This window comes from Oryctolagus cuniculus, chromosome 9 (genome assembly GCF_051225735.1).
Source record: "Oryctolagus cuniculus isolate XC-2025 breed Fujian yellow rabbit chromosome 9, ASM5122573v1, whole genome shotgun sequence".
NCBI classification, from domain to species: domain Eukaryota; kingdom Metazoa; phylum Chordata; class Mammalia; order Lagomorpha; family Leporidae; genus Oryctolagus; species Oryctolagus cuniculus.
Window position 1 is genome coordinate 59146568 of NC_142875.1, and position 19058 is coordinate 59165625.

The window sequence follows — 19058 nt, forward strand, 5'->3', positions numbered from 1 at the left end:
GATTGATTTCTGGTGTTTCTATTCTGTTTCATTGGTTTATCCATCTGTTTCTGTACCAGTACCATGCTGTTTTGACTATTACTGCCCTGAAGTATGTCTTGAAATCTGGTATTGTTATGCCTCCAGCTTTGCTTTTATTTTACCATATTGCTTTAGCTATTCGAGGTCTCCTGTGCCTCCATATGAATTTCAGCATCATTTTTTCCAGGTCTGAGTAGAATGTCTTTGGTACTTTGATTGGTATTGCATTGAATCTATAAACTGCTTTTGGGAGAATGGACATTTTGATGATATTGATCCTTCCAATCCATGAGCATGGAAGGTTTTTCCATTTTTTGGTATCCTCTTCTATTTCTTTCTTTAAGATTTTGTAATTCTCAGCATAGAGTTCTTTGACATACTTGGTTAAGCATATTGCAAGGTATTTGATTGTTTTTGTAGCTATTGTGAATGGGATTGATCTTAGAAGTTCTTTCTCAGCTGTGGCATTTTCTGTGTATACAAAGGCTGTAGATTTTTGTACATTGATTTTATATCCTGCTACTTTCCCAAACTTTTCTATGAATTCCAATAATCTCTTAGCAAAGTTCTTTGGATCCCCTAAATAAAGAATAATATCATCTGCAAAGAGGGATAGTTTGACTTCTTCCTTTCCAATTTGTGTTCCTTTAATTTCTTTTTCTTGCCTAATGGATCGGGCTAAAACGACCAGTAATATATTGAATAGCAATGGTGGGAGTGTGCATCCTTGTCTGGTACAAGATCTCATTGGAATTGCTTCCATCTTTTCCCCATTAAAAGGATGCTGGCTGTGGGTTTTTCAAATTGCTTTGATTGTATTGAGGAATGTTCATTCTATACCCAATTTGCTTAGAGTTTTCATCATGAAAGGGTGTTGTATTTTATCAAATGCTTTCTCTGCATCTATTGAGGTAATCATATAGTTTTTCTTCTGCAGTTTGTTAATGTGTTGTATCATATTGATTGATTTGTGAACACTTGACCAATCCCTGCATACCAAGGATAAATCCCACTTGGTCTGGGTGGATGATCTTTCTGATATGTTGTTAAATTCTATTGGCCAGAATTTTATTGAGGATTTTTGCTTCTATGTTCATCAGGGAAATTGGCCTGCAATTCTCTTTCTCTATTGCATCATTTTCAGGCTTAGGGATTAAGGTGATGCTGGCTTAATAAAGAATTTGGGAGGCCCCCCTATTTTTAAATTGTTTTGAATAATTCGGGAAGAATTTGAGGTAGTTCATCTTTAAATGTGTACTAGAATTCAGCAGTGAATATATCTTGTCCTGGGCTTTTCTTTGTTGCGAGGGCCTTTATTACTGATTCAATTTGTGACAGTTATGGGTCTGTATAGGTTTTCTATGTCTTCATGATTCAATTTATGTAAATTGTGTGGGTCCTGGCATCTATCATTTCTGAGAGATTTCCCTGTTTGCTGGCATACAACTCTTTGCAGTAATTTTTAATGACTTTATTTCTGCAGGGTCAGTTGTTAAATTCCCTTTTTCATCTCTAATTTTATTGATTTGGGTCTTCTTTCTCCTTTTTTTGGTAAGTTGGGTCAATGGTGTGTCAATTTTGTTTATTTTTTCAAAAAGAAAAAAAAACCAGCTCTTCCTTTTGCTGATCTTTTGTAATTTTTTTTGGATTCAATTCCATTGATATCTTCTCTAATTTCAATTATTTCTCTTGTCATACTGGTTTTGGGTCTGGTTTGCTGCAGTTTTTCTAGATCCTTGAGATGCATTGAAAGCTCATTATTGGCTGGCGCCGCAGCTCACTAGGCTAATCCTCCGCCTAGCGGCACCGGCACACCAGGTTCTAGTCCTGGTCGGGGCGCCGGATTCTGTCCCGGTTGCCCCTCTTCCAGGCCAACTCTCTGCTGTGGCCCAGGAGTGCAGTGGAGGATGGCCCAAGTGCTTGGGCCCTGCATCCCATGGGAGACCAGGACAAGTACCTGGCTCCTGCCATCGGATCAGCGCGATGCGCTGGCCACTGGAGGGTGAACCAATGGCAAAGGAAGACCTTTCTCTCTGTCTCTCTCTCTTACTGTCCACTCTGCCTGTCAAAAAAAAAAAAAAAAAGAAAGAAAGAAAGCTCATTTATTTGGTGCCTCTCCAATTTCTTGATGTAGGCACCTATTGTTATAACCTTTCCTCTTACACTGCTTTTGCTGTATCCCATAAGTTTTGATATGCTGTGTTGTTATCTTCATTTGCTTTCAGAAAGTTTTTCATTTCTCTTTTGATTTCTTCTATGACCCACTGTTCATTTAGGATCATGTTGTTCAGTCTCCACGTGTTTTCATATGCTCTAGGGATTCTTGAGTTGCTAATTTCCAGCTCATTCTATTGTGATCTGAGAAGTTTCATTGTATGATTTTGATTCTTTTGAATTTGCTGAGATTTGCTTTATGGCCTAATATGTGGTCAATCCTAGAGTAAGCTCCATGTCTTCTGAGAAAAATGTGTATTCTTCACGTGTAGGGTGAAAGGTTCTGTAGATATCTGTTAGATCCATTTGGTCTATAGTGTCGATTAAATCTGCTGTTTCCTTGTTGATCTTCTGTCCTGTTGATCTGTCTATTTCTGAAAGTGGAGTATTGAAGACCCCCAATACTATTGTATGGGCATCTAAGTCTTCCTTTAAGTCCCTTAATATCTCTTTTAAATAACCTGGTGCCCAGTAATTAGGTGCATATACATCTATAACAGTTAAAATCTTCCTGTTGAATGGATCCCTTAATCATTATATTTGCCCCTCTTTGTCTCTCTTAACAATTTTTGTGTTAAAGTTCATTTTGTCTGATATTACGTTGGCTATGCCAGCTCTTTTTTGGTTTCTGTTGGCATGGAATACCTTTTTCCAATCTTTCACTTTTAGTCTGCATGCACCTTTGTTGGAAAGATGTGTTTCTTGTAAGCAGCAAATAGATGGGCTTTGATTTTTAATCCATTCAGCCAGTCTGTGTCTTTTAACTGGAGAGTTGAGGGCATTTATATTCAATGTGACTATTGATAAATAGTGACTTTGCCCTGCCATTTTCCCAAAGATATTTCTAATGTTTGCTTTGAACTTCCTGTGATCTTTTATGGAGAGATTTTCTTCCTTAAACTTCTTTCATATTGATGACTGTGTTTCTGTGTGTAACACATCTTTAAGCATCTTTTGCAGGGCTGGATGACTGGAGACAAATTCTTTCCATTTCTGTTTGCTAAGAAAGGTCTTTATTTCACCTTCATTCACAAATGAGAACTTTGCAGGATATAATATTCTGGGATGGCAGATTTTTTCTCTTAGTACCTGGGCTATATCTCGCCATTCCCTCCTAGCCTGTAGGGTTTCTGATGAGAAGTCTGCTGTGAGCCTGATTGGAGATCCTCTGAGAGTAATGTGGCATTTCTCTCTTGCACATTTTAGAATATTTTCTTTATGTTTCACTGTGGTGAGGTTGATTGCAATGTGTCATGGAGAGGATCTCTTCTGGTCATGTTTATTTGGAGTTCTGTGTTCATCCTGTACTTGGATGTCTTTTTCTTTCTCCAAACCCAGGAATTTTTCTTCTAGTATCTCACTAAAAAGGCATTCTAATCCTTTCTCTCTTTCTCCATGCCTTCAGGAACTCCTAGAACCTGAATGTTGGTTTTTTTAATAGTATCCTGTAGATTCCCAACAATATTTTTTAGATTTCTAATTTCTTCTTTTCTTTGGTTTTGCTGTATACTTTCCTATCCTCTGTGTTCTAAATCCAATATTCTCTCTTTTGCCTCATTGATTCTATTTTTAAGGCTCTCAACTGTGTTTTTTATGTTCTATTAAATTCATCATTTCATTTTGATTCCTCCCTAAGATTACATTTTCACAAGAGAGATTTTCTGTCATGGATTTCAGTACTTCATGCATTTGTTTTTGATTACTTCTAAATATTCTTATCATGAATTTTTTGAATTCTATTTCTTGCATTTCTTCTATCTCATTGTCTTCATAATCTTGTATTGGAGTGTCATGTTCTTTTGGAAGCATCATGTTGTCTTCCTTATTCTTGTGTCCTCAGTTGTTGTGTTTGTTGTTTGGCATTGTGGAGATAATCTTTGGTTTCTTCTTTTTTTTTTTTTCCTTGGAAGCTTTTCTTGTTATACTATGACTCTAGATTAAGTGGACTGTCTGCTTTTGGTGAATCTCTAGAGGCTTGTGTTGGGTGTAGCCAGAGAGCTCTGTTCAGTTCTTCAGGTTTAAGGTTGTGCCTAAGGTGACACTTCCAGGTTTGGCATGTTAAATCTTTTCTCTCTCTCTTTTTTTTAATCAGAAGGGAAGTAATTCCTCTCATCTGAACTCGTCTCCTTGATAGCAATCAGTGCCTGAACGTTAGCCCTAGTGGGTATAATATTCGTCTGTTCTGTCTCAAGGACCACAAAAAGGATATATACAGTTCTCAGTGTAAGTTCAGATTCCCCTGCAATGTCTCTCACCAGGTAGCCAGAGCTGCCCGAGCTTGTGACGTCTCCCACAGAGACTACTCACGTCTCAGCCACACTGTGAATTCTCCCACACACCCTCAGTTTTTTTTTTTTTTTTCACAGTCCTAGTTCATAGGCTCCACTCATTCACTAGGTCTTAGTCTCCTGTTATTACTCCCCACCAGAGCTCAGCTTTCATTTTCTAACATAAGAACTTACCCTTTCTGTACCATTTTAACCAAGACTTACAATTTTTAATATGCAATAGTTGCATGTATATGCAAGTCTAAGTATTTCCTGTTTTTCACTAAGATTTCTTACATTATCCAAGAGCTCTTTGAGAAGTTATTAAATTTACAAATGCATAACACTTTATATTTTGATTTTATGATCAGAGCACATAGTCTGGTACATGTTCTTAAATAATTATTATGCTTCATATTTACTATGTCTTGACTGGTTGTCTATTTTATAGAGTTTTCTAATTGCATCATCTTAAAATTTCCTACCATGGTAAAGAATTAATAAATTTCTATTGCTCAAAACCTGCTATTAGGATAAATTCTAATGCAAGGCTCTGAACTACAGGGCCACCATCTTCCTTTCCAGTTTCTCTCTGCCATTCCATCTCCAAGCCTACATTGCAAACACTAACTATTTCAGCTTCCTATTCATTTCATGTTCTCTCTTGCCTCTAGTTTCTTTCTTTTTTTTCAACTTTTATTTAATTAATATAAATTTCTAAAGTACAACTTTTGAATTATAGCAACTTTTCCTCCCATAACCTCCCTCCCACCCAAAACCATCCCATCTCCCACTCCTTCTCCCATCCCATTCTTCATCAAGATTAATTTTCAATTATCTTTATATACAGAAGATCAACTTAGTATATACTAAGATTTCAACAGACTGCACCCACAAAGACACACAAAGTATAGAGTACTGTTTAGTAGTTTTACTGTTAATTCACATAGTATAACACATTAAGGGCAGAGGTCCTACCTGGGGAACAGGTGCACAGTGACTCCCATTGTTGGTTTAACAATTGATACTCTTATTCATGATGCCAGTAATCAACCAAGGCTCTTGTCATGAGCTGCCAAGGTATAGAAGCCTCTTGAGTTCGCCACTTCCAATCTTATTTTGACAAGGTCGTAGTCAAAGTGGAAGTTCTCTCCTCCCTTCAGAGAAAAGTACTGCCTTCTTTGATGGCCCGTTCTTTCCACAGGGATCTCACTCACAGAGATCTTTCATTTAGGTCATTTTTTTTGCCACATTGTCTTGGCTTTCCATGCCTGTGAAGCTCTCATGGGCTTTTTAGCCAGATCCAAATGCCTTAAGGGCTGATTCTGAGGCCAGAGTGCTGTTTACCTCTAGTTTCTTTCAACAACTGTCTCCACAACTGTCAACTGCTTACAGTTTCTCTCAAATCGGGTCCTTAATTTTGAGACAGGATACCATGGCACACTTACTCCTTTTGGCATATTTTTCACAATTACTTAGTTCCCTTCTCTGTGTGTTCCTTGAAATTAAGGACAAAGTACATCTTGTTTACTGATTTCTCCCAGGACATAGCACAAAACCTGATATATAGGAAGTACTAGTATACTCACACACACACACATACATTCACACAAGAATGAACTAAATATAAATACTAAAATCAGTAGACACAGGGACCCAAAGATATAACTTCTCATTTTAAAAATAACCACACATCCTTTGACAAAAACAATGAACTTTTTTTTGGAAGAAAATACTTCTCTTCTCTAAAGAAACACCTTTCTTTGCTTAAATAATCACTTTTTTGTAACATAATCTTTTAATCACATATAGCATTTCTGATATCCAGCAAGATGTTAGCTAAAAAATTGTGAAAGACATTTAGAAGAGATATATTCAACTCTGAAGCTACCCTTCTCTTAGGTATTGAGTGATCCCTCATATCTTTAAGAGTCTCACCTTTGCTGCTCATTAGAAAGAAAAAAAATGCTTCTAAGGCTGTGAGTATATTCTCCACTTTATCCTGCTGAACTGAAAACTCTTTCCTGTTGGTAATTTTCTTAAAGCTAATGGTTTCTTTTATATATATATTAAAAATTGATCAGCAGCTTTCTATGTGGCCTTTCATCTCCATAACAGCCTGATTCTCAAAAAATGTTGGGTCCCTAATTGTATAATATAACATACAAAAAAGGAAGACAAGAAATCTCATTCCTGACCTTAGCTGGTCAGCTTATTGCACTTTGCTTTTCAGTTAATTCAAGAACTACTCAGATACTGTTTTCCATGTGTCTTATTTTCAGTCACTCTCAGTAATTTACTGCCATAATTTATAATCACACAAAGTTCCATAGGTTAATTACAGAATGTTGTGTGTAAAAAATGTATTTTCCTTTCATTTGTTTTAATGATGCAGCTCTTATCTCATTTAGCATTCACTAATTTTTCTACCATAGTAACGGTGAGTTGACTGGCTTAAGCTGACCTATCCATAATTTTATAGGTCTCTTTCTTATCTCTTTCCTAATTCCTTTCAACGCTTAGGAAATGATTTCTCATGTCTTGTATCACCTTGAAATTTCACTCACCCTAAATTCCATTGTTCTTGATGAAAAAATAAAGTCTAACATTTTGTGTTCCCAAAAATCTTCTTTACTTTATATATAAAGAATAGTTCCACAAAATTGAATTTGATGGGAAATGTGTGTGCTTTATAATAACCTAACCCAATGCATATACACACACACAAACATATACATATATATATATATACACAACTATTGCTTACCTTTAAAAGTATAATTTTTCACTTATTAAATGTAATCTAATTACAAAAATATTTCCACATTAGGACTAGATACATTTTTGCAATGGTTGAAAATAAGTGCTTTAATGACAATTCTTCTTGGAAAAATCAATAGCTCCATTTTTTATTTAATGCAGGTACTTTTCATGTAGAAGTAATTTTCAAAACATAATTTGTAATAATGTTATTAACTGCTTAGGAAGCATTGTTTTCATAATGTAGGCCACTTTTGTTTCACTTCAGTATGGAAGTTGAGATCAATATGTAAGTTGAGATCAGGAACTAATATATTTCTAGCAATAAAAAACAGTATATAAATGAAATTCCTTTCTTGAATTGCTTTATGTTCTAATGAAAAACAGCTGTTAATGGATTTTTAATCATTATAGCTTTGAGAGTAGAAAAAAAGGTCATTATTCTTTAAATAAAGTTTGATGCAAACACTGGAATTGCTTGGTAATATTTAGGTTTCATATCTTTAAATTTATTAAAATAAAAGTGAATTCCTTTTATAAATAATATTTAGGCTTCATAGCTTTCCTCTTAAATTTATTAAAAATAAAAGTCAATTCCTTAAAATTATCCCAATGAAAATAAAGTTATGTTTGAATCTAAAAATGACACAGCACCATCTTTTATCACCAACTAAAAGAATAAGAAATGGCTTAGAAAAGCAACTCTTCTGTTACTGACAGTAGATGCTACACATGTGTTAGGATGCTTAGTAATTGGAAGTACAGTCTCTGGAACTGGATTGTCTGGGTTTTAAATACAAGCTCCATTAAATATAAGCTATGCAGTCTTGGGCAAGTTAATAGACCTCTCAAAAATCTCCTGTTCACCCATAAAATAGGGACACTTATAATCCATATCTCATAGATTTATTGTATCTAACAAGCTGAGTACTTAGAATAACTAATATATAAGTATATAAATCTTAGTTATCATATCTCATAAAAATTATAAAATTGCAGTTTTTAATGTTTGTCATATCAACAATTTCTATTCACCAATTTCTTAACATGCTAATTTAAAATAAAAATCAACTGCAAATTCAGGTTAAACTTTGTAATTCATAAAAAACTTTATATTCTTTAACTGTACTTTACTTCCTCATCTTTTAATCCTCTTTTTTCCCTGTAACTAATTGTTACTTATTTATATATTTTCTGATGCTACTATGAAATAGAAATAGAAATGATAAAATGCAAAGAAAAACACTATATTCTCCCGTTTATATTGAAGCTAAAAAAAGTTAACCAAAAAATGTCTATGTATACCAGTATTGCTGCAAATATGGCTTAGTCAAACTTTGTTTTATAACTTTGTCAAGCCAATGGTTAAAAATGATATATTAATATAGTTTGAATAATCTTTGATTGTGTTTTAAAGTTTACTGTATGTGAGTAAAATGGTGATATTTTCACATTTTCATTGTTTATAGCCCTTGCTTATATTCCCACACAGCTAGGGTTCTTTTGCTTTGTTATTGTTGAACTCTTTATTCAGCAGTGCATTAAGCCTTTGACTATAATGTCAATTAAAATTGTTATCTCAAAAAAGTAAAAAGGAGGGAAGGAACGAGTGGAGAGGAGGAGGAAGGATGGAAGGAAGGGGGGAATAAGTATTGTATTCTCAGGATTGTATCTATGAACTACATTGAATTGGTTCTCTGTATCTTAATGTATCACATTAAGATGAGAATTGTGTTGTAGTAGTTATTACACATTTGCTGTGACTCTGAGAATCTATTAGTAAGTTTCTTAAATTAAAATGCTTTAAATAAATCCTGAAAAAGATATTATCTTGATTCATTTTCCAGAAATATTAAAACAGAGAGAAGTATATGTAGGTGGACTGAGGAAATCAGGCCAGAAGATGCTTTCTTTGGTAAAACGTGGAGGGAATGTGAAACATGTACGAGTTTCACGTCCCCACAGAATGATTGAAGAAACCCAAGCATCGATGCTATTCTACCCTAGTGTGGCACAAGCTACATATAAAAGTGGAAACAAACACATTGCAGTGACCTCAGGGACACTTGTTGGTTACAAAGAGTTGAAAGAACAGACACTGTGCAGCCAGCCAGTCTCACAGACCAGACTGTAACAGAATGTGCAGAATTTGAGCTTGAGATTTAACAAAATATTTTTAATAGTTTCATGATAAAATAAGGCAATAAGGTTACCTAGACTTATGCAGTTTTCCTAAGAAATATAAAATTTGGATATAACTTTATTTTGAAAGTTTAGAAGTCTGCATCTTCCAGCATTCTAATTTTACCTTTTTAAAAAGAGTTCTAAATTAAGTTAAAATATGTAGAAATGCTTCATGAATAAAATTGAAGTCAGACAAAAATATGAATGATCAGATAGGCAAGCCTGCAATAACTTGTTTTCTCTTTGTCAGTGGTTTGATCTATCAGTGGTTTAATCTAAGTTATCTGGTTATTATTGAAACAATATAACATAATAGCCTATGACATCTATTTGGAAAACAAGAATCACCAAAAAATAAACTCTGTAGGCATGCCCTTAGGTCTTCTATTTGAGTCAATAACTTGCAGATGAACCAGTCTTGATAGAAGGGCAGACTTCCTACCATTGAAAAAGAGATGTCAGCAGATGCCAAAGAAAAAGGTACAGGAGGAGTCACACAAAAACTAATTTTGACTGAAGAATAAGCATTTGTGCAGAATAAACACCTACAGAGACACGAAGACATCTCTCATGATTATCATGGGATACATAACAACACTCAAAAATTAACATGAATAAAGATGGACGGAAGAAGGCAGATCCTGCATAACCAGTAATGGATCTATACACATTTACTTTACATAATTCATTTTGGCCCATGGGAAAAAGAAGAGTGTAAACAAGATTCTGTCTAAATGCTGAAGCCACATTTGTGTTTTACTCCTGATATTAGTATTGTCTTATTTTAGGTTGATCTTTGAGTCTATGTATTTGTGCTATCATACCTGTTAGATGCTTTAGATGTGCCAAATATCTTGCAGCCATTTCTAGGAAATTTGAGTCAAAAGCAAGAACACCTGCAACTGAATTATCTTCCTTTTGACATAGCATTTATTTCATTTTGTATTCTGAATTGCATTTGAGCTTCTTAATTCTCTGAAGCTCTGAATAGGTTAATGGTGGTTAATGATATAGAAATGTATGTGTTCCACCTTATCGAAGATCTAGCACTATATGAAAAAAGATGAGTAACTAGGTTTGAAACCAATAATTAAATTTAGATTAGGGAAACAAATAGGAAATAAGATTTAAGGGAAAAGAAAAAGACTCATCAAGACAGGGGAGAGAGAGAGACAGACAGACAGACACACAAACACACCCACATACAAACAGGAAAACACGGGAGACAGAGAGGCACAAGTGTGGTATGAATATATTCTAGGAAGAATGAAAGGCATGCTGTGGTGAGGGACAGAGGAATAATATCCCTGACATAAAGGCCTGGAATATTAATTAAAAGTAAAAACCAGATACCATCTTGGGACCCAGGATATCCTGGGGAGATGGAAAGGTAGTTTAATGTTCTCCTTGTATACTACTTGCATGACATTTTGCCACAAATATTCGAGGATGTTAAAATGTACACATCCCTTAAATCAGTGCTTCTACCTTTTGGAATTATTTCTAAGGAAATCATGATGAATAGCAAAAATGATTTATCTAAAAAAAAAAAAAAGATTTATCTGCCAAAAAGTCCACACAGCACTATTTATGGTGGTAAAAATTGGATGTAAAGTAAATACTGAACAATAAGTAAATGTGTCAAATTATGACACATAATGATGTATAATTATGGAACATAATTTCTTGGCATGCCTGTAAATGAACTACTATGGAACTATTAAAATCATACTGGAGGAAATTATTGATTCATATAAAATACTCCAGATACCAAATAATAGAGGAGTTATAATACAATATAAACAATATATTACTTTCATTTATAAAAGTGAATTTTCATACCTATTTTTTAAAAAGTTAAGCTATTATTACTGGAATATTAGATTACAGTTTTTTTCTTCTTCTTCATGTTAGTTTATATTGCAAAATGCTACAATAAATGAGTTTACCAGTACTGATTTTCTTCCATTAGCATTATTTTAAAATTACTGATGGATGACATTGCCCTGAGAGAAGGAAAATAAATGAAGTGAGTCTTACGATAGTTCCAATTTACTATTGGAACAGAGTTTCTGGGCCATGGTGCGGACAGGAAGGCCTGAGGCAGAAGACAAGAGGCAACTGGGAATCAGGATAAACCATGTGGAGATCTCACAAAGTCAAGACCAAACAGAAGAGACCAACCTGCGGCACCCTGAAGATCTTCTGAGCATTCCCTTGAAAGTATTGAGCCGCTCTGTATGTAAAGACTGCACAAGACGAGAAAACCCACGCATGGGTTAGAGGAAATACTTCCTGGGGACCACACAATTATGGAAATCATGCCTTATCACAAACAGAGTACAAACTTCATAATCCATGGAGGACTGAGCAAAGTGCTCAAAAATGATTCATCTCATTGTCAAAGCAGGAACTAAATGATCACATTAGAAAGAAGACAGATTTAAATCCAAAAGTCTTTTTCCACTTTAAAAATGAAAGATCTCCGTGAGTGAGATCCCAGTGGAAAGAACAGGTCTTCAAAGAAGGAGGTACCTTTCTCTGAAGGGAGGAGAGAACTTCCACTTGGACTACAACCTTGTCTAAATATGATCAGAATCGGTGAACTCAAAAGGCTTCCATAGCCTTGGCAGTTCATGACAAGAGCCTAGGGTGATTACTGAGGCCATAAACAAGAGTGTCAATTTGTTAAGTCAACAACAGGAGTCACTGTGCACTTACTCCCCATGTAGGATCTCTGTCCTTAATGTGCTGTACATTGTGATTTAATGCTATAACTAGTACTCAAACAGTATTTTTCACTTTGTGTTACTATGTGGGTACAAACTGTTGAAATCTTTACTTAATATATGCTAAACTGATCTTCTGTATATAAAGAGAATTGAAAATGAATCTTGATGTGAATGGAAGTGGGGAGGGAGAGGGAAAGGGGAGGGTTGTGGGTGGGAGGGAAGTTATGGGGGGAAGCCATTGTAATCCATAAGTTGTACTTTGGAAATTTATATTCATTAAATAAAAGTTAAAAAAATATGGAAAAGGGATTGGTGTTGAGGCATAGCTGGTTAAGCTGCCGTTTGCAACTCTGTCAACTCATATCATAGTACAAGTTCGAGCCCAAGCTACTCCACGTCCCATCCAACTCCCTGGTAAAGTGTATCCTAGGAGGCAGCATTTGCTAAGTACTTGGGTTCCTGTCATCCATATGGGATACCCCAATGGAGTTCCCAGCTCCTGGTTTTGCCCTGGCTCAGCCCTTGCTATTGCGAGTATTTGGCGATGAACTAGGGAATGGAAGATTCCACACCCCCTTCCTCTCCATTTAAAATAAATAAATCTTGGTGTCTCCCCTGCCAGGTAAAAAAATAATAATAAATAAATAAATAAATAAATAAATCTTAAAAATAATCTAGGAAAAGTAAAGCAAATTAAAACCCACCTAGCAGAGAAAGCAAATATGAAAAATCAGAGCAGGATTTAGTGGAAAAAAGAAAAAAAATTGCAGAAAAAAAAAAAAAACAAAACTACAAGTTGGTGTTATCAGAAGATCAATAAAATTGAGAAGAATCTGCCAACGTTATCGCTAAAAGGAAGGGGAGCATGTAAGTTTCCAGCATCAGCAATAAGAAAGTTGATGTGTGACTACAAATTCTATTCATATCAAAAGGAAAATCAAGGAATATATAATTTTATGATAGTAAATTTGACACTGTAGATGCTGTTGAAAAAATTATTTGGAAGGTAGAAACAAAACTCAATCAGGGAGCAACAGATCACCTAAATAGCTTTTAATCCACTAGCGATATAAAGTTTGTAATTTAAAGTCTCATAAACAAAAACTGCTAATATCATACAGATATATATACAAAAAATTAACAAATTTTAGTAAATTGACTTTAAAACTTGGAAGGAAAATATATCATAACCAAGTAGGATTTATCCTGGGACTGTAAAATTAGCTGAATGTACAGAAATTACTGTTGATCTTAGACATGGAAAGACAACTGAATGGAGAAAAAGATAAGATGGGACTGGCCCTGTGGCACAGCAGTTAGCCAAGTGGGTTCCAGTTTGAGTTCCGGCTGCTCTGCTTCCCATCTTGCTCTCTATTAACGTGCCTGGGAAGGCAGCATTAGTTGGCCCAAGTGCCTGGGTACCTGCACCCCCATGGGAGGCCCAGAAGTTCCTGGCTCCTGACTTCAAACCAGCTCTGTTCTGGCCATTGTGGCTGCTTGGGTAATGAACCAATAGATGGAAAATCTCTGTCACTCTGCCTATCCACCCTCCTCCCTCAGTAACTCGGCCTTTCAAATAAGTAAATAAGTCTTTTTTAAAAGGATAGTATTTTCAATAAGTTGTGCTTTAAAAATTGAATATCCATATTAAAAATAATTTGGTCCATACTTTCTACAATTTGGGAGAAAAGATTTGCAAATCATATATATGATTAAGACTTGCATCCAGAATATATAAATAATCCTGGAAGTTCAATAAAAATTTTTTTAAATGGGCAAAATATTTATTTTTATTTTTTTATTTTATTTTTTATTTTATTTTATTTTTTGACAGGCAGAGTGGACAGTGAGAGAGAGAGACAGAGAGAAAGGTCTTCCTTTGCCGTTGGTTCACCCTCCAATGGCCGCCGCGGACGACACGCTGCGGCCAGCGCACCGCGCTGATCCGAAGCCAGGAGTCAGGTACTTCTCCTGGTCTCCCATGGGGTGCAGGGCCCAAGCACTTGGGCCATCCTCCACTGCACTCCCTGGCCACAGCAGAGAGCTGGCCTGGAAGAGGGGCAACCGGGACAGAATCCAGAGCCCCGACCGGGACTAGAACCCGGTGTGCCGGCGCCGCAAGGCAGAGGATTAGCCTAGTGAGCCGTGGCGCCGGCAAAATGGGCAAAATATTTAAACCACTACTTCACCAAAGAAATTATCAATAGCACAGAAGCATATTGAAAATGTGTACAGGCCAGTGCCGCGGCTCAGTAGGCTAATCCTCTGCCTAGCGGCGCCGGCACACCAGGTTCTAGTCCTGGTCAGGGCGCTGGATTCTGTCCCGGTTGCCCCTCTTCCAGGCCAGCTCTCTGCTGTGGCCCGGGAGTGCAGAGTAGGATGGCCCAAGTCCTTGGGCCCTGCACCCCATGGGAGACCAGGAGAAGCACCTGACTCCTGGCTTCGGGTCGGCGCGGTGCGCCGGCCATGGCAGCCATTGGAGGGTGAACCAACAGCAAAGGTAGACCTTTCTCTCTGTCTCTGTGTCTCTCTCTCACGGTCCACTCTGCCGGTCAAAAAAAAAAAAAAAAAAAAAAGAAAATGTGTACAACTTCAGTCACTAGAGACATGCAAATTAAAATTTTACTTAGTACTTTTAAAATGAGATACCTACCAGAATGTCTAAGATTATAATACTCACCATTTCTAGTTCAGCCAGAATATAGAATAACTGAACTGTCAGACACGGCTGTGGTTGTTACATGTTAAACAAACAGTATAACCACTTTGAAAATAGTTTGACAATTTTTCAAATTGTTAGGCACACAACTATCATCTGAACCAGTCATTCCATCCCTAAGTATTTTAAAAATGAAAGTATCTATTTTAAAAATAAAAGTTCATATTCATATAAAGATTTACACACAAATGTTCACACCTATTTCCTTTTTAATAGCCAAAAAAGTAGAAATAACTGAAATATCCATCAATAGTTAAATGGATAAACAGATAGTGTATGTGTGTGTATTCGATACCATGTAACATAAAAAATTGTAAAAAAGAAAAAAAAAACAAGACTGAATCCTAAAATTATTATGCTCCATGGGGTAAAAAAGCACAAAGAATATAGAAGGGTATTTTTTTTTAATTTGTGGGAAACAGAATTAAACTATACTAGTTTGGTAGGAAAAACTTTGAAATCATGTTTTTCATGAATGTTTTGAAGACCTGTGCGTGTTATGAGTCAATTTATATTGAATTCTGTAAAATACAAACAAATCTATATTAGCAATAATCATTGAGAGCCTAGCAATGGATAGGTCTTACCGAGGGCCAGAGGAGTGGATAGATTACAAAGGGTTACAAGAAAACTTGTGAGGGGAATGATTACATTCATTATCTTGATTGTGTTAATTGTTATAATGGTATCCACACACACACACACACACATATCTTGTGATATGATTGTTGATTTAGCCCTTTTTTTATACTGCTGTGGAAATGTGGTCTTCCTACTTTTTACTTGTTAAATATTATGGTCAGTGGTGAATTAAACCTATGATTATAGAGGGGATTGAAATTATATCTTTGCAAAAATTAAAGAAAAAAAGAAAGGAGTGGGATTGAAGCAGGGAGAACCTGCCCATGAAATCTGTTCTCTTTATATTAATAAAATTTTTAATCAAAAAAAAACTTTTCAAATAGTAAACTTTTCTACATGTTTATTATGATAGCAATAAATCTATTTTAAAATATTACTGGACAACCTTTTTAAAAGATTTATTTATTTATTTGAAAGTCAGAGTTACACAGAGAGAGATAGAGAGACAGAGAGAGAGAGGTCTTCCATCCACTGGTTCACTTTCTAATTGGCCACAATGGCCAAAGCTGCACCAATCTGAAGCCAGGAGCCAGAAACTTCTTCCAGGTCTCCCATGTGAATGCAGGCGCCCAAGGACTTGGGCCATCTTCCACTGCCTTCCCAGGCCATAGCAGAGAGCTAGATCGAAACCGGCACCTATATGGGATGCTGGCACTGAATGCGGCAGCTTTACCACAGCACCGGCCCCTGGACAATCATTTTTCTTAAAACAATTGTATTAATCTAACCAGCCCAGAAGTAGCAGCCACTTAATGAAACAGACTTTAAAAATATGCTTACTGAATATACATTTGTTCATGATTTGCCAGATATCAAGTACTAATTTGGATCCACATAGGAATAAACCCTCACTTTTATATTGTTCACAATCTACTCATGGAGGCCAAATGTAGACAATGTGTTACAGTCAGCACTATAGAAGAGACCTATAAGAACTGGGAGGTCAGCTGGACAAGAAGTCTATGAAGATGTGATACTTGAACTATTATTGTAGGATCAGGAGAGGATTTTCCAGAAAACGGAAGGTGAACAATGGGAACACTGCACAGAATCACCAATAAGCATGGCATGGTGAAAAAGAGGCAAAGAAGAAACATGAAATTGGAGAGATAAAAATAGAACAGATTAGAAGCCTTTGTATACTGGGCTTACGAAACCATAGTTTTTACTCGGCTAGCTACAAGCAGCTATTAATGAGGAAGAGAAAGACATTACGAAATTTTATATTGGGAGAATCTCTTTGAAAATAACATAGATGGGATGCAATATGATCAGGTGCAGAATATTTCTATAATTTAAGAAAGAAATGGCAATCCTTCAACCAAGGTGAGAGCACGGTGAAGAGACTCGGGAGACCATCAAACTTTAAAGTAGATCTATAGATAAACAAACACTGTTAGTGAAGAAATGAAGGATGCTTTGCTACAACCAAACATCTGATTTGTGCAATCATTTGGGGTGTAATTCATTTAATTACACAACAGAGGACAAACAGCAGGTTTAGAGGAAAGGAAAATGAGTTTAGTCTTGGTAATATTGAATTAGAAATGTCTTTGAGATATCCACATGAACATATTTCAATAGGCAAGAATCCAAATATATCCTAGAGCCCACAGGAATAAAGAAGCTCTGTGAGCTGTGTTGAACACCCCACCGATTTCTGTGGAATATAGTGATGTATCTAGTTAAGTGTCTAATACCACACTTTTATTGACTATATTTTAATAATGGTTACTGAACTAAGCACTTTGTTTACATTGTGCTAACCAATCCCCATGGCAATCTATGTTAGTATTTTGTACCTCTGTTACCATATGTGAGACTCAGAGAAATTATGTAATTTGTTTCAAAATACAATACTTTGTGGGGGAGTTGGGATCTAACAAGCCAAAACTCCTGACCATACAATGCTATATCACTATATATTAAAAGTTTTCTAGAAAAGTAAAGTGTCTCTGAATTCCTCACTTTCCCCATGGACAGACCACATGAGCTTATGAATAAAAAATGATCTTAAGGAAGTAACTTGTCTTCAAAATATAAAAAAAACATAATATACAGTAACAATGAGATGACTCCAGTGTCTGAGTCATTAAGAAGATAATCAGCCTTTTGCCTACATCAAGAAATTGGGAAGGTACCAAATAAATGAGCTATCAGTGTATCTCAGGGATCTAGGAAAACTACAGCAAACCAAACCCAAAACTAGTAGAAGAGAAATAATTAAAATTAGAGAAGAAATCAACAGAATTGAATCCAAAAAAAATTACAAAAGATCAGTCAAACGAAGAGCTGGTTTTTTGAAAAAATAAACAAAATTGACACCCCATTGGCCCAACTAACTAAAAAAGAATAAAGAAGACCCAATTCAATAAAACTAGAGATGAAAAAGGAAACATAACAACAGACACCACAGAAATAAAAAGAGACATCAGAAATTACTACAAAGAGTTGTATGCCAACAAACTGGGAAATCTATCAGAAATGGATAGATTCCTGGGCACACACACACAATTTACGTAAATTGAACCATGAAAACATAGAAAACCTAAACAGACACATAACCAAATCAGAAATTGAATCAGTAATAAAGGCCCTCCCAACAAAGAAAAGCCCAGGACCAGATGGATTCACTGCTGAATTCTACCAGACATTAAAAGAAGAACTAACTCCAATTCTCAAACTATTCAAAACAATTGAAAGAGAGGGAACCCTCCCAAATTCTATCTATGAATCCAGCATCACCTTAACTACCAAACCTGAAAAAGATGCAGCAAAGAAAGGGAATTATAGACCAATTTCCCTGATGAACATGGACACAAAAATCCTCATAAAATTCTGGCCAATACAATTCAACAACACATCAGAAAGATCATCCACCCAGACCAAGTGGGATTTATCCCTTGTATGCAGGGATGGTTCAGTGTTTGCAAATCAATCAATGTGATATAACACATTAACAAACTGCAAGAGAAAAACCATATGATTATCTCAATAGATGCAGAGAAAGCATTTGATAAAATACAACACCCTTTCATGATGAAAACTCTAAGCAAATTGAGTATAGTAGGAACATTCCTCAATACAATCAAAATAATTTATGAAGAACCCACGGCCAGCATCCTATTGAATGGGGAAAAGTTGGAAGCATTTCCAATGAGATCCGGTACCAGACAGGGATGTGCACTCTCACCATTGCTACTCAATATATTACTAGTAGTTTTAGCCAGATCCGTTAGGCAAGCAAAAGAAATTAAAGGGACACAAATTGGGAGGAAGAAGTCAAACTATCCCTCTTTGCAAATGCTGTGATTCTTTATTTAGGGGATCCAAAAACTCCACTGAGAGACTACTGGAACTCATAGATGAGTTTGGCAAATCTACGACCCGACAACATCCAATTATTAGAGAACACTGGAGAAACCCTGGAAGATATAGGAACAGGCAAAGATTTCTTGGAATAGACCCAAGAGGCACAGGAAGTCAAAGCCAAAATTAACAATTGATTACATCAAATTG

The 19058-nt window shown here is 35.9% G+C and overlaps 1 pseudogene; it reads left to right on the top strand.

Moving 5' to 3' along the window:
- Nucleotides 1-11525: 11525 nt before the first annotated feature.
- LOC100355542 (splicing factor 3A subunit 1 pseudogene) overlaps nt 11526-19058 on the top strand; it is a 50337-nt pseudogene continuing 42804 nt past the window's right edge.